Here is a 15867-nt window from a genome sequence, read left to right on the forward strand (position 1 = left end):
CTCCTTTTCATCTTCTTTTTCATCTTCAGTTTGGTATGAAAACATCTCAGCAATCATCTCCCTGTGAATAACAATAGTGAAGTTATTATTAGCAAGACTTGCACTGATGTTTTTCTACTGTACAGATTTACCAACAATGTGGTCATATGTTAGACTTTTAAAAACATTTGAAAACAGTCCCGTGCAGACATTTTAGGCCATTTAGATGTTTAGATTCTTTTCTATAATATAAAAACCATCAGGAGATCTAATGCAGAAATGGCGCCTGCACATTGTCTTCACAAATAAATCACAGGCTGTTAAATTGCTTTGACACTAATGCAAACAATAATGTGTATGATCCACATGTGTTGATGTAACCCATGTACATAATTACTTCTTTGTAATTCAGCAAGGTTTGTCCTGTGTTTGTTTGTTTGTTTGTTTGTTTGTTTGTTTGTTTGTTTGTTTGTTTGTTTGTTTGTTTGTTCAAACAAGCAGCCAGAGTCATAAAGAACTATCTCCATCAACAAGAAGAGAGGAGTCCTGCAGCAGATAGTTCTGATCTCAACATCATGGAGTCAGTCTGGCATTAACATGTAGAGACAGAAGCCTAATGTTTATCTATAATCTGGTGAAAGTATGAGCGGATTATACTGTGGGATTGTTTTTGACAACTTTCAATGTTTTCATACTTTTTTCCACATAAACTGAGCATTTGCATCCGTTTTAATATTGATGCCAATCTGATCATTCTACAGCTGTAATCTACGAACTGCAGAAAGTGAGATTATGAGCGAAAAATCACTATTTTTAGTATTTATTAATAATATTTTTAGTAGAAAAAAATTATCATACCCAATGTTGTGAAGCTGCTCCCTCAGTTTCTGGGTCATCTTTCTGATTCCATCAACTATGTCTCTCAGTGATTGGCTGGCTTTGGTCACATGATTCTTCTTGATCTGGTCTTTCCAGCTGTCAATCGCCTCTGGAAGTGAAAAAGCCATTCCAACAGCTCCTCCCACAACCTGATGATCAATGAGAAGAGATCAATACATTCATTTTCAGTATTATCAGACAAAGAACATTTATCAATAATATCATTAATAAAAACATTAAATCAGTGATTATTGATCCATTAATAACATTTTGACATGTTAACTGTGTATGATAGTCTGTGTTACATGTGTTCAGTTACAGAATCTTACCATGCCGCCTCCTTTAAGAAATGTTTTAAATCCAGTCGATGACATTTTTTTGATGAGTTGTTTAGTTCCTTCAGCAAACAGAAGTTTGGATTGTTTCCCACCAGCTTCAAATGTGAAAAATGATAAAATACCAGTGAATGCGATCATGAATTCAGGCTTAAGGAAGCTCTGGTTGAGGCTCCTGTATGTTGAACCAACAGAAAAAAACCTTTGGTATTCATCTCTAAATGAGCTGATGTCGACCTCCAGTCCACTTCGTCTACCCATGGCTCTCAGAAGTTCAGTCATGACGTGTTGGTCCAGCTCATCTGGGTCTGCTGAGGGTTTCATCTTCAACTTCTCCTTCTTCAGTTTCTGGAACAGTTGTTGGATTTCTTCTCCAATGTCGTTACTGCTTTTGTGTATTTCCTGAGCCTTTTTCATGGTGTCGCTGGACATGAAGTACTCAGTGATTTTAGTAGCTACAGAGATGGTGACACCAACACCTGTATATACTCCTCCTAACAAACCTAGAAATGGAGCAGCAGCTCCACCAGTGAACAAAGTGGCTGCGCCAGCCCCGATCAGACATGCAGATCCAACCACTGACACTGAATTACCAACACATTCACTGGCGTTACATTTCTCCCTGAGTGACTCCAGCTCCCTGGCCAGTTCCCTCAGTTTATCTGCACAGCTCTCCATCTTCTCGATCCAAGAGAACATCAGGTCCAGCAGCTGGTCGGCGGTGCCCATGATGGAGGTCTGTGTCTTCTTGATCCTCTGAACAGAGATCAGGAACTTCAGTCTGTTACCAACACAGTGTGATCAACATGAGTCAGACGGCAGATTATTAACCTCTTTAATTTCTCAGGTGAGTTTAAAGATGCCTCAAACAGCATGATGCAACACAACAGGAAATAACATGATATGGAACAACACCACTGCAGCTATGATAGAAACTCTGAGATTTGGTAGTTAATCTAACTTCAGAGGGTCAAAGGCAGAGCCAGCAGCTACACATCATTTCATCAAATGTTTCCTGGGAACAAAGAGCAGAACTCACTTCAACCAGTGAACCTTAGACCTCAGCAGAGGAGTATGCAGGTTGTCTTACCTCTGGAGGAGATACTTGATGTAGAAGCTCTGTGATGATGCTTCAGATCTTCATCAGACTCGTCTTCTTCACTGTGTCTCTGTGAGGAGGAGACTGCTCCGTTGCTCTTTTTATCCTTGTCCAGGCCGTCCCGCCCAACACTGTGGTGACGCTCTCTCAGATTCTTGTCATGCCTTTGTCTCCTCACACTGGTTCAGTTTAATGTACCAATGAGTGATTGTTCTACACATGGTTGAACCTGCATGGTGAGATTGTTCCAGACAATCTAGGGCGTAGGTTTGTTTTTGTCTTTGTTACAGACATTTTTTGTTAGACAGCGATAATAGTTCAATCAGAAGAGAATGAAGTAAAAAGAATTATACAGATTATATTATTAATTATTTATTGTCAAAAGTTTTTGTTGCTTGAATTGAAAGACTTCAGTCCTGAGTAACAGCAGATAGACTTAAATCAATCAATCAATCAATTAATCAATCTTTATTTGTATAGAACCAAATCACAACAAAGTCATCTCAAGGCTCTTTCCACATAGAGCAGGTCTAAACAGAACTCTTCAGGTTTAATTTAAAGAGACCCAACATTCCCACATGAGCAGCACTTGGTGACAGTGGAGAGAAAAGACTGGGAGGTGGTGGGTCACGCAAACCAGCATAAAGAAAGCACCTGAGCAGAGAGGGAGAAAACAAGACAGCTGCAATGTGATAGGCTTACAGAGAAGGTGTGTCACCATACTATTAGTTAGATGTGAACAGCTGATGTCTTCATTGATGGCAGGAACGGGGTCACTTTACTGCAGTCTGTTGTTAGTTTTGCATGTTTCTGATGTTGTGATGGCATCGAATATGAACGCTGTGTTTCCTGCTGAGCCAGTTTGGCCTCTCTGTTTAATAAGGTTTAATAAGCTCTGTTTCCTTGTTGCTGCCCCTGTCAGTGACACTTTGCTCCCTGTTTAAAAATGACCTGAAGTCACAGTCAGAATTCTCTTTCACCTCTGTTGTTTGGCCCACAAGAATGACTATGTCCTTTTATTATTATCATTATTATTATAATACATACTCTAATACTCTAATACGACATATGTCACAGGATGAATAATTTCATGTTGGAGTTGTACAATAATAATTCATAATTCACCCATAGAGTCATAAAACTATTTAGGTGACAAATTCCTATGAACATATTATTATTGTTAGGGTTTCGCTCTTAGGACCAAATAAGCAGAACACAGCCACGGATGCCAACGCGGTGCAAACAGAGTTTATTTAGTGTTAGAGCGTAGATGGAGTGGATGTTGGAGAATGGGACCACGAACCTTGAACAGGATTCGACGGCTGGCTGGGTGTAGCAGGAGGGTAGGTAAGGTGGATCTGAAGCAGAGACAAAACAGGAGTTAAGCAGGAGGTCTTCCAAAACAACAGTTATACTAAGGCAAGTATATTTAGGTTCAGCCAAGCTGGGTACCACATGGATAAACGGACGATCTGGCGATGAATGGGATGAAGAACTGGTCTTAAATACTGCAGCAGCTTGTTGAGATGATGAGGTGATTGAGGCCAGGTGCAGAGGCAGAACCAGGGAGGCCACACACACACACACACACACACACAGAGAGAGAGACAAAACACAAAGGGGAGGGGAGAGAATGCAGATTCCCTAACAATTATGATAAATTGGAAATCACACAAACCTTATTGCTTTAATATTAAAAGTCTTAATGGATTTATTGCCAATGGAACAGGCAGCCTCTGCCCGCTTTCTTTCCAAGAACCAACTGTCTGCTGTATGAAGTTAAAACCTCACCTGAGATTCTGCAGCTCTGTGCTGCAGTTTGTTGATTCATATCTTTGAATCATCTTCAGTAATTTACTTGTCTTATTTTTTATTCAGCTCCTGAACGTATGGCCAGATCTGTTGCTATGCCTTATTCAATTCAACTTTCAGAGTTGCTCACAAAATCAAAAGTAAAAGGTGAGTTCAGGCAAAATATCTTCTCATTCATCTTATGATGCTATCAGTGCTTTTTTTAGGTTTTAGTTATGTGTGTTTTTAAATGCTGAATGCTGATCTCTTGTTAATCTGCATCTGCCTCTCATGCCAGACATGCAGGTGAAGGGAGCTTCCTTTGTGGTATTTGAAAAATAAATGTCTCAGTTCCAATAAAGTCTCTGTAAGAACAACTGAATGTCACGGTTGGATCATCCAGTAAACACAGACAGTATTTGTGGAGGAATGTAGCATCAGGGTGTTGCAGTCTGTTGTCAGTCATGCATGTTTCTGATGTTATGATGGCACGAATGTGAACGCTGTTTCCTGCTGAGCCAGTTTGGCCTCTCTGTTTAATAAGGTTTAATAAGCTCTGTTTCCTTGTTGCTGCAACTTTTTGACAGCGCAACAAAAGGACCAACATGAACAATGGCTAGACAAAAATAACAACAACATTTCTGACATAAAATATACGAAAAAAAGGGAAATAAAAACAAAACAAAACACAAGCAAAACCAAATCAGTACTCACAAAGAAAAAGGTAAACATACTAATCCTAAAATAAAAAATAACTACATATATATCTACATGCACAGAATCTCTCTCGTCTCCTTCACACTCAGACATTTATCACAACATGACCATCATCATCATTTACAGGAATTCGACAGCACTTCTCCAATCAACCATCTAGTATGACATTCATGTAGGGATAAATACCTCCTGACTGCTGTTCAGCCCCGAAATCAAATGCTCATAGCTGGCTGTTTTGGTCATTCCCCCCATCCATGTGTCACCCCCCCCCCCCCCCCCGTTATTATGCCCAAATTACAAAAAAACAGGACTCTGAAATAATAGTTCTTTGTTGATAAGTAATATTACATTTTCCGATAGGTTCTGTGTCATTTTTCATACAGCATGTGTAAAAGTGTTCCTCCTCCCACATCTCCAGCATAGCTCAGATTCACACAGCTTCAGTTTTGCCATTTTACAACGAGTCCAATAAGTCCCATGCATGATTTTATATTTAATTAAGCGAGTCTGTGTTTCTCTTGATACCTTACACCAGGACCCAGTAATTTCCTCCCATTTCTCCATAGTTCCCCCCCCCCTGTAAATCCTCCCATGCCCTCTTGGGACCCTGGAGTTTTGCTGGGTGAGATTGCCTCATAAGACTGTAACTCTTAGATGCCCCTTCCATAGAGACCTGGTTGCCCCGCACTAGTTTTTGTAACTGTTGAGGTAATGAGGGAGTTTTCGTAGTGCAGACATTTCCAGAAGTCTTGTTTGTGGACTCTGTGTTTGGTTGGCAATTGTTCAAAAGACCTAAAATGATCGAAATCATCCTCGAACACATAATCCCTGCCTCAACACACGACTTCCAGTAAAGAGGTTTTTTTCACCCACTTTCAATAGTTCATTAAGCCAGAGAGATGACTTGTTAGTAAAAGAAGGGACAACAATGGATTCTTAAAAGGAATTTCACCCCCAGTTTGTGAAATAAAAGCCTCAGTAAAAGGTCCAGTAAGTTATTTTTCAATCAAGACTCAACCTGGAGTTCGATCCTGCAATATATATTTTGGTCAATTAATGAACCCTACTGTCGTCCTCCTGGGTCAAATTGACCTCGTCTGTTTTGACTGTTCCTTCTTTCCTCCCTTCCTTCCTTCCTTCCGTCTGTCCTCCCTCCCTCCTTCTCTCTTTCTTTCCTTCCTCCCCCCCTCCTTCCTTCCTTCCCTCCTTCCTTCCTTCTTTCCTTCCTTAGGAAGCTTATAGTTAGCAAGCTCCTAGTTTATGCTGCTATAGGCTTAGACTGCCGGGGGACTCCTACCTCCATGATGCACTGAGCTCCTCTCTCCTCCTCTCTCTCTCTCTATCCATCCATCTATATCCAATAACATTCATGTACTATTAATGCATTCAATAACCTAAACTTCTTCCCCGGAGTTGTCTGTGCTTTCTCGTCTCACAGGTAATCTGGGCCTGTAGACGTCCGGATGACAGATTCCAGTCCCGGACCTTCTAGCCTCAATGTTTATTTTCAATGTGCTACTCTCTCTCTCTCCTATTCTTCCTCTCTCTCCCCTCTACCCCAACCGGTCGAGGCAGATGTTCTCCCACTTTGAGCCTGGTTCTGGTTCTGAGGTTTCTTCCTGTTTAAAGGGAGTTTTTCTCTCATGTGTGAATGTTGGGTCTCTTTAAAATGAAACCTGAAGAGTACGGTTTAGACCTGCTCTATGTGGAAAGAGCCTTGAGATAACTTTGTTGTGATTTGGCGCTATACAAATAAAGATTGATTGATTGATTGAATGATTCCTTGCTTCCGTCTGTCCTTCCTCCCTCCTTCTCTCTTTCTTTCCTTCCTCTCTCTTTCCTCCCTTCCTTCTTTCCTTCCTTCATCCCCCTTCCTTCCTTTTTTCAATCTTTCCTTCCTTCCTCCCTGCCTCCTTCTTTCCTTCCCTCCTTCCTTCCTTCCTCCCTCCCTCCTTCTCTCTTTCTTTCCTCCCCCTACCTTCCTCCCTTCCTTATTTCCTCTGTCCTCCTTTCCTTCCTTCCTCCCTCCCTTCCTTCCTTCTTCCTTGACTCAAGGACAACAAGAGGGTTAAGAGAAAAGGCAAAGTGGTACCAGTCCACTCTGGCAGGTTCAGGCCTTCGTCCTCATTTGCATCACATGTGTTTGTTCTGTTTAAAAGACGTATTTTATCTTCCTATAACATTTGTTTTACTGCTGCATTGAATCAAGTAGAGAGAAAGGAAAGCTCCTGGATAGCAGGTAGTATAGTTATATCTTTATATATATATTTTATCCAGCAGAGATTATTATTATTTGGCCCAGTTGTGTAGAGTGGAGGAGGGGACGGTAGCTTTCTGTCATTATGTCTTTTAAACCTGGAATAAGCTTTATCCCCAAATACACTAGACCTGAGGAAGCCAATGTACTGTGATCTTATGTTAAAGTCTTTTTCCCAACATGAAGTTATTTTTAACACATGCTACATGTGATCCTAAGAATGTGTTGATTAGTTCTGTTTAACTATTAAAGGTAAGTCATGCTGTAGTTATAGTCAGTTATATATATATATATATATATATATATATATATATATATATATATATATATATATATATGTATATTCATATATTATCACTAGCTAGATGTCATACATTTTAAACACTTTGCAGTGAAATTTGACTTCTGTTACACAGTGTGGTAAAGTTTGTGAAGCTGAGTAATATTTTACTCTCTCACAGTTCATTTTCTTCTTCATTGTCTTTTTCTTTAGTTTTCTGGTTTGCATCTTCCAACACCGGCCTTGCATTGAAAATGACGAGGTAGTGATCTGATATATCGATGTCCCTCCGGACAGTGAGACCAGAGATTTCAACATTCCTGGTGATGACCAGATCCAGAGTGTGACCTTTATCGTCACCCTTCTTGTTCTTCCCTCTGTGTGTCGACCCCTTTACGTTCTGAGTAAGATCAGACTCTTTCAAAAACTCCTTAAACTTCTTAGTTGAGGTTCTCTTTCCAACATCAACATGGATATTGAAGTCTCCAGTAATGATGATGCTGTTGTAACCTACAGAAAGTTCATTGAAGAGCTTTTTAAACTCTTTCAGGAAGTCATTTATCTTAACCTTCGTTAAACCTGGTGGGCGATACACATTGATGAACAGGACATGTTTCATCTCTGCAGCAACATATTCAAAGGTTTCTGGGTTTCTGGGGCTTTAATTCTTCTTTTTTCACCCTGTAAATCCTGTTTATACTGAATTGCTGTCCCCTCCTCCTCCTTTCTTTTTCCTCTCCTGATTGACATTGAAAGTTTGTCGTAATGGCCTCATCTGATGAAAGAAACTGAACTTTGATGGTGAAGCTTCATTGAGAAGAGAAAGACATCCAGGTTGTTTTCTGTTATGAGCTTTTTGTTTTCTTCTTCTTTGTTATTCAGTGATCGAACATTGAGCAGTCCCGCCTTGATTGTTACGGGACGACTGCGACTATCTTGAACGCTTGTTTTAGTGCACACTTTCTTTTTCTCTCTAACACTCTTTTCATCTTCCTCTGTGTCTTCCTCACTATCACTCTCATTGCTCTCTTCCTCCTTACTATCTTCCTCCTCACTATCTTCCTCCTCACTATTTTCCTCTTCCTCATCCCTCTCCTCTTCTCCGTGATCGCCTCCTCTTTGTTCTCCACTTCCAGTCTGTTCATTTTGATCCCTTCTTCTCTCCTTCTCACGTCTGATCGACTCGGTTCGATCATCTTCTGGTTCGTCCTCTCTGGAGAACTTTTCTTCACTCTCTTGCAGACAGTCAGCCATCTCATCAAATCTGTGAATAATAATAGTGAAGTTATTATTAAGAAGAATTTAACACCAACCACTGATGTTTTACTGCTGTAATCAGATTTACATCTTGCACTTTCTCCACTGATGGACAGGCTGCATATTTAAAATCAGAGAAGTCAAAAGGCAGATTATAACCCTTTAAATGCTGTTCATATTCTGACTCATAATTAGTCCATCCATCCATCCATCCATCTTCTACCGCTTATCCGGGGTCGGGTCGCGGGGGCAGCAGCCTAAGCAGGGAAGCCCAGACTTCCCTCTCCCCAGCCACTTTGTCCAGCTCTTCCCGGGGGATCCCGAGGCGTTCCCAGGCCAGCCGAGAGACATAGTCTCTCCAGCGTGTCCTGGGTCTTCCCCGGGGTCTCCTACCGGTGGGACGTGCCCTGAACACCTCACCTGGGAGGCGTCCGGGAGGCATCCTATCTAGATGCCCGAGCCACCTCATCTGGCTCTTCTCAACGCGGAGGAGCAGCGGGTCTACTCCGAGCTTCTCACCCTATCTCTAAGGGAGAGCCCAGCCACCCTACGGAGGAAGCTCATTTCGGCCGCTATGGTCATAATTAGTCTTTACACCAATTTACATTCATAAATTCCCCATCAGTCATTAATAAATGTTTGAGGAATCCTTGTTGAAGCTCTTCTATATATGATGAGCACATTTGATTACAACAGCATATTTGAATAGTGCTTTTTGAATTTTGTTCATTTGCATATACAAACATGTGTATCAGCTACACAACATTTAAAAAGATTATGCATTTTATTTCTATTTTTGTTTTATAAATCTTCAGTCTACAGAGGAGTACTAGGCAGGGATGCCCACTCTCCCCATTACTTGTTTCTATATCCATTGAACCACTAGCAGCAGCTATCCATCAGAATGAAAACATCAAAGGAATACACACCATAAACCACAAGATCAGTCTTTATGCTGACGGCATTCTCTTATTTTTAGAAAAACCATCATTATCCATAAATGAAACAATTAAAACAATTGAAAGATTTTCCAAAATCTTAATTTAATGTTTCACTGTTGGTCACATTAGGAAAAGTCCTGCTAAAAGAAATGTGTAAATGGTGTTTTTACAGCTCTGAAATGGGTCAAATTTGACCCTGAACAGCATGTAAAGGTTAATCTCTTAGATGCATTTGGGTGTTGCTGCAGCAGAGCCAACACCAGTCTGTTATCTCTCTGGTCTCCTGCTGCCACCTGCTGCCAGTGAGAGCAATAAGCATGAGGTCAGGAGGAATGATGCATCAATGCAGGTTCAGCTCAGTATCCTCTCTCTCTATGTGAAAACCTTTGTACGCTTTCCTGACCTGCTGTCAGCCTCAAAAACAACTTAAAAACACCAAATTCCTCTTGAGACTCAGTGCTGACTTTAATGTTCAGCCTGTTTATTACACAATGATTCCAAAACAAACTTGAGTTTCACTTTCACTTCTCTTCGTCAGCTCTCTCTCGTCATGTTTTCATGTTATTTTTGGTTCTGACCAACTTTTTCAATATTGACCAAAAACCAACATGTTTCTGACCAGCAATGAACTGGATGAGTTCAGTTTGAAGGTTCTACATTATAATGAATAAATTAATGAAGGCGTATGTGTGATTAATTAAAAGAAAAAATGAAACAAATAAACATATAACAAAGATAAATTAATAATGAAATTAGAAAATGTGTAGCTCAGTGACTACATGCATAAAAAATAGATCAACAAACAGTAACAATAACTTTCATTGTCCACCAGATCTCACTATGATGCCAGTTATGAGTTTGAGTATCACACTGATGAGTTTCCTCTTTAACAGTAAGAAGGCATCTTTATTTTATAGCACCTTTCAAACACAGAGTTCTTTAAATAATGTTAAACTATTTATTACAATGAAATAAAACTGCAGAACTTAAAAGGTTCCTCATGAATTCTCTTCCTCCCACTGATCTCTGTGAGCTTGCTGTTATGGTGTTATGCTTCTTTTACAGCATCATTTGCTTGAGATTCAATTAAATTATGAATTTCTTCTGATCACACTGACAGAAATCAGGAGTTTGATGGTTGAAAGTGAATCCTGTTGGTTTAATGAGACTCCACACACACTTTCACACACTTTCACATCCAGACTGCGGAGGTCAGACTGAAGCTTCATTTGTTGGTTTTTCACTATTTCACATTTGTGTTTTCTGACTTATGAACTTTCACATTCACACAGCGAACCTTCATCTGTGAAATTAGAAAACATAACAGATCAGAAAGAGTGCATCGATAGGATAAGTTGCCCCAAATTCAGTAAAATAAAATGCAATACAGAACTCACAGGAGATCTGTACTGTATACAGGTAAATAAGAGATGTAAGTGGAAGAAGACTCCTCACCAGTGAACCTGTAACCCTAACCTGTATCACTATGATGTCTGCAGCCTCATGAAGCATCAAACCTGAGGCCTGTGCTACTAAAACCTGTTCAACTGAGGAGAATTCGGACCCAGCACAGGTCATGAGTCTGGTGTTTGTATTGATGAGTGAAACTAAATGAATTAAAGAGGAAATGATGTCATCCAGCAGCAGTTAACGTGTCTCTGGATGATCAGGGTTCAGTGTGTAGAGCTGAACATGCAGCCGAACTCACTCAGAGACAATCAACCAGCTGATTTACAGGAACTCACACATACTTCCAGAAGTCAGCGGGGACTTTTTGTTATAATCTGAAGAACAAATATTATCAGATCGTTTTTAGAAAGTGAAACTGGTTCAACAAGGTGTGTCTGTTTGATTATCAGTGATACCTAATCTCACCTGTTAATAAATATGCCATCAGAGGGTCATAGAGACGTCCCGAAACATGATTAAGACACAGCAGCTAGCAGTCAGAGACATCTACCAGGTCAGGACAGAGTCTCCTACCAACGCTGCCCATCACCTTCACACAACTGTTATGACTGGGGTCATATGTATGTACTGTACTGACAGCTCTCTCTCTCTCCTCCCCTTTCCAGTAGCAATCAGGTGTGTGTGTGTTGAGAGATGCATTGCAGGTGGGTGGCTTCACAACTAACGACGTGACCAGGCTGCTGCCTGCGGATTGGCTGACTGTTCCTTTTAAAAACCAGCTGATGCCAGCCTTCGCGCTCTCTGACTCTCCCCATTCCCAACTGGCAGCAGCCTTTGTGTTACCTATTTTGTGAAGTGTGTTCTGTATCTATAGTAGTGGTAACATTGTAAATCTCTGAAGCCAGTAGCAGCTGTAAGTAGGAGGGAGAAGCCGTTTCTGTTACCTTTTTCTCCTGTTTATTTCCTGTAGGAGTTAGGTTAGTTTGAATGTCTTTTGGTTTTCATCTTTATTTCTTTGGGCAGGTAAGATAGGGATCTATAGCTGTTTGGTTTGTTATTTTGGCATTGCTCCGCTCCGATGATAAATAAATCTGCTACTTAAAACTTTGTCTTCGATGTCGGTTGACCTCCTTGGGAGTGGGAAGAGCAGGGGTATCGTGTGTGATCCAGGTGCCGCTAGGCTTGGGTCATAACACAACACACACAGGAAAAAACAGCTTCTTCTTCAAATCTATCAAACTGTTGAATATAGTGTGACCCTAACACCCCCCCCCCCCTCCCCCACACACTGACTGAACTCTCTACTGTACAACACATGCGATACCTTTACTCTTACACTGCTACTGATAGTTGTTTGTATCTCGTATTGCTGCTAAATTGTATATTTATTATAATTATATTTGTTTTAGTTTTGATTTAATATCCGTGCCTTGCACAGCGGTACAATGGCAATAAAGGTTCTTATCTTCTAATGTTTTAATATTTAACCTTAACAACCTCCATCTGAACCTGAACCAGCAGCTGTGCATCTCTGAACACAGCGTTTAATAAAGTTTAATCCTCCTGCATGTTATATCAACAGATGTTAACCAATTCATATTTTGGTGAAAAACATAAAACATAATTCAGCTCTTTCAGATTTGGTTAGTATCAACATTTAACAACCTGCCTGATATGTTAATGAACAATGCTTGATATGTTTTGAGAAATCCCAGAGATCACCAGAGTACTGTTTCTCTTTCACATGGAGGTGTTTACCTGTGTAACACCTGACTGTGATCAGCCAATAGAAACACAGGATTCTTTAGTTGCCTCCTCCTCGTCTTCCAGCACATAAAAGCTGAATGTTGAGTCAGACGTCAATATTTCCTCAATGAAATGAACCTGTGATGCTCCAAAGCAGGTAAGATGACAACAACATTACACCTCCAGTTTAAATGTGACTTTTCTTTTTTGATGAAACTATTTAGTTTATTACAGACAATATTTTAGTAAGTTTCTAAACAGCAGATTGACAAAATGTTCTCAATAAGAGTGAGGAGCTGCTAAACTATTCAGTACTAAAGTGTTAGAATGGATTCAAAGTGGGACAGGAAGTCAGTGTAAAGGACCTGAAATGTTCAAATGTTGATTGTTAAAAATAATCAGTTATCTTCATGTTGAGATCTGTTTGAGTGTTTCCCTCATGATACTTTATTTTCCCAACAGCCAATAGAAAAACAGGATGATGAGTCTCCTCCTCTTCTACTAACATACTAAAGCTGAGGCTGAATATTATATCAACTAAACGAGTGAAGCTCCAAAGCAGGTAAGAAGTCAGATTCATGATCTCATTAAATATGACTTTTTAAAGTTTGTACTTTAAAAGTTTCTTCAAAACATTTTCAGTACGTCTGTTTATTGAACACAATATTTTATTGGACACTTTGAATGGTCAGACTTTTGGAAATCCCCGGACATTACCAGAGATATTTTCACTTTCTCTTGTAGGGATTTTATTTAAAGTAAAACCAGAGTCTGAAGCTGTGAAGATCCAAAGCAGGTTAGATAAAAAACTATTACTTTCTCAGATTGATGATCTCATAAATAACACTTTTCTAACCCCGAAATATATGGAAGCCCAGAGAGGTGATCCATTTCTAAGTCTGATCTAAATGTCTTTCTCTCTTGTGTTTATGATGAATGCCAGGACAATCTTTCAAAGTTCTTTAACTTTGTTTTTCACAGTTAAAAAAAAAAGTTTTGCCAGGCTCGTTTTTCTAAGAGTTCATTGTTGTAATAACCATTTTGGCCACATGTATAATGTAGGATTAAAAGTATTCATGTTTTCTTCCAGGTGAGTATTAATCAACTCTTGAAAAAAAATGACCAGTTTGACAGATTAAAAACATAATGAGTTTAGAAAGATAGTTCTGGCAAAATCCTTTTATGTCACCTCTTCCTGAGTCATAAACACAGGACAGAAAAAGATCAGATTTACAAAATTAGTCAGCAGAATGTTTTTTTCTCTCTGTTGCTTTAAAAAGTCTCATAGCAACAGAAACTGAACATTAATAAATGAAGTATTTTAAATGTAGTCTTTTCTTTTGTCATTGACTCCTTCTGTAATGAAGACCTGAGTATTAGGTTCTGATGAAGCCAGAGCATTTATCTTTATTAAACACAGATTAGCTTCCTGTTGTCGGTCTGACTGGGAGTTGTGGGAGCTGTGGTCCAGTCCATTACAACCAAATCTGCAGCCTCACAAATGACAAGAAGATAAAAAAAAACTTCTCTCTGTCAACATTTAACTGTACTACCAAGTAGGTAAGGAATTTAGCTTGATGTTGTACACATGTACAGCGATATATTGGTATATTAAATTAAATCTTAAAATATAAAATATAGTAAACAGTAGAAATACAAAAAAAACAGTTCATTCACAGTTCATTCTCAGTCTAGTACATTAGCTGAGTCTTGTTATTAATAGTTGCATATACATATTGAAGGCTAAATTGAGTGTAATGTATTTTGTTGTTTACATCCAGGTTAAAAGAGAAGCACCTGGACTTGTTTTCGGTACCTGAGCTGCTGATTGAGTTCAATTGGGAAACATGAACAGCTCTAAAACAGACAGCAGTCAGAGTCTGAGAGAAAAGGCCAAAGTCATGCAGGCTGATTTGGAAAGGATGGAAAAAATATTTCCACAAATGTGAGTCTCTAAAATGAAAAGATGTCATGAAAGATTTCTTCCTTCAGACTTTTTAAACATGTTCTTGAAGTTCATATTCTGAGATTAATAAGTAGCATCTTTACTGGAAAGAAATGTCTGAACTCATCATTTGAAAATGTTTCTTTATTCAGTTCTTTCTACAGAAGTCTTTTTTTGTCAGTCAGGAAGAAAAAATTATTAGAGTTTGCAATAGCAAACTGTGAGGATGAAACTGCTCGACGATGGTTGAGAGAAAACTCAGAGTCTGACTCTTTCTCACAGCTGGTGGACATGTTTGATTTCCTAAAGAAACACATCGATGAGGAAGAGAAGAAGGATCACAGTGACAGTGTTCACATCACCTTTGATGCACATGGATCCATCGGAGACTTCATGATCCCAGCCAGCTGTCTGCTGCCTCTGTCCTCCATCACAGATGTGATCCTGTATTCTCCCTGGAACTGTACCATCACTCCTGATGTAGCGTACGGTGTCGCTACAGGACGAATGAAGCCTCAACACAGAGTGTTTTACAGTAGGACAGGACAAGGCTGTGGAGTTCCTGATGAAAAACATCGACCCACCAAACTACCCGACTGCTGGAACTCAATGAAGAAGGCTGGAGACCAAAAGATTCCCAACATCACAGTCAGTCCTATGAAACCACCGGATGATGGTACATGGAAAAGATTTGAGTCTCTCAAAAAACAACATGGTCAACCAGGAAGAAACCGCATCGTCATCCCGTTCATCGTCCCAGCAGGAAGCAGCTCTTTAGAAGACGTCCCGTTCTTCATCGTTACTCTGGCTCTGTCTCTGGTTCTCCTCTCCTCCAGGTTTAAAGCCACCGTCCATCTCACTGCCTGCCTGAGTAACCGTTCTGCTGAGAAGTTTGACCAGGAGTATCTGAAGCAGCAGTATGCCTGCTGCATCAATGACACTGGGATGACATGTTCACCAGACATGTTCTGTGAGACGCCGTTTGAGAGGGTTAAACGTTTAATCTTTGGTTAAGCATCTCTGTCTGTGACCCAACCTGTTCTAATCTGAGCCAGAACCAGTCACGATGTAGACAAGAAGTATCGATGTTTAAATTTATTCACAGATTCCTGAACTGTGGAGACAAACTGTGGCAAAGAGGCAATAATCTGTCTGCATCGCTGTTTTAATGTCAACGTTAAACTTTGAAAAGCGTCAACAGACACATTTCTATTAGAGGTCAGAAATGCAG

General features: G+C 39.9%; 1 long non-coding RNA gene across 1 annotated transcript; it reads right to left on the reverse strand.

Annotated features, from left to right (window-relative positions):
• Positions 1-959: 959 nt before the first annotated feature.
• On the reverse strand, positions 960-1338 carry LOC133999100 (uncharacterized). Its single transcript, XR_009927371.1, has 2 exons — positions 1188-1338; positions 960-1007 (listed from the first exon to the last, which is right to left on the reverse strand). It is a non-coding gene; the product is annotated as an uncharacterized LOC133999100 (long non-coding RNA).
• Positions 1339-15867: the final 14529 nt, after the last annotated feature.

Source organism: Scomber scombrus, chromosome 18, assembly GCF_963691925.1.
Source record: "Scomber scombrus chromosome 18, fScoSco1.1, whole genome shotgun sequence".
In the NCBI taxonomy this organism is placed as follows: domain Eukaryota; kingdom Metazoa; phylum Chordata; class Actinopteri; order Scombriformes; family Scombridae; genus Scomber; species Scomber scombrus.